We start from the raw sequence: 326 nt of genomic DNA, 5'->3' as shown, positions 1-326 counted from the left end.
CTGCGCTGCCTATGCTGTTGGTGGCTGGGATGATGTTTTGGGGACCTGCAGGCTGCAGTGCTTGGAGCTGGGGATCTGACAGAGAAAATGGGAAATGAGAAAATGGGGCTTGTGGCCTTCCTTTCTCCCATGCAGGTACTTTGCCCTGCTGAAAACTTAAAAATGAGGAAGGTTTTGTGTAAGGGTCTCTTGTGTAAGGGTCAAAAAATCTCCCAGCCCCTCCCCAGGCCCGCAGTTCCCCTCCCGAGGCGCTGCTCGGGGCCTGGGCAGGTGGCAGCTGCTGCACAGCCGCATGCCTGCTCCGTCCCTCCGTGCTCACGTCACAG

At 57.7% G+C, this 326-nt stretch overlaps 1 protein-coding gene across 1 annotated transcript in view; it reads left to right on the top strand.

The window, feature by feature from the left end:
• The window catches only part of NXN (nucleoredoxin), a gene marked incomplete at its 5' end in the record, with an annotated part of 13864 nt that overhangs the window by 11326 nt on the left and 2212 nt on the right, over positions 1-326 (top strand). The gene's annotated exons all lie outside the window — the stretch shown is intronic.

This window comes from Pterocles gutturalis, unplaced genomic scaffold (assembly GCF_000699245.1).
Source record: "Pterocles gutturalis isolate BGI_N339 unplaced genomic scaffold, ASM69924v1 scaffold15019, whole genome shotgun sequence".
Lineage (NCBI taxonomy): Eukaryota > Metazoa > Chordata > Aves > Pterocliformes > Pteroclidae > Pterocles > Pterocles gutturalis.
The sequence above is the reverse complement of the archived record's forward strand: the minus strand, read 5'-3'. Positions and strand labels throughout refer to the sequence as shown.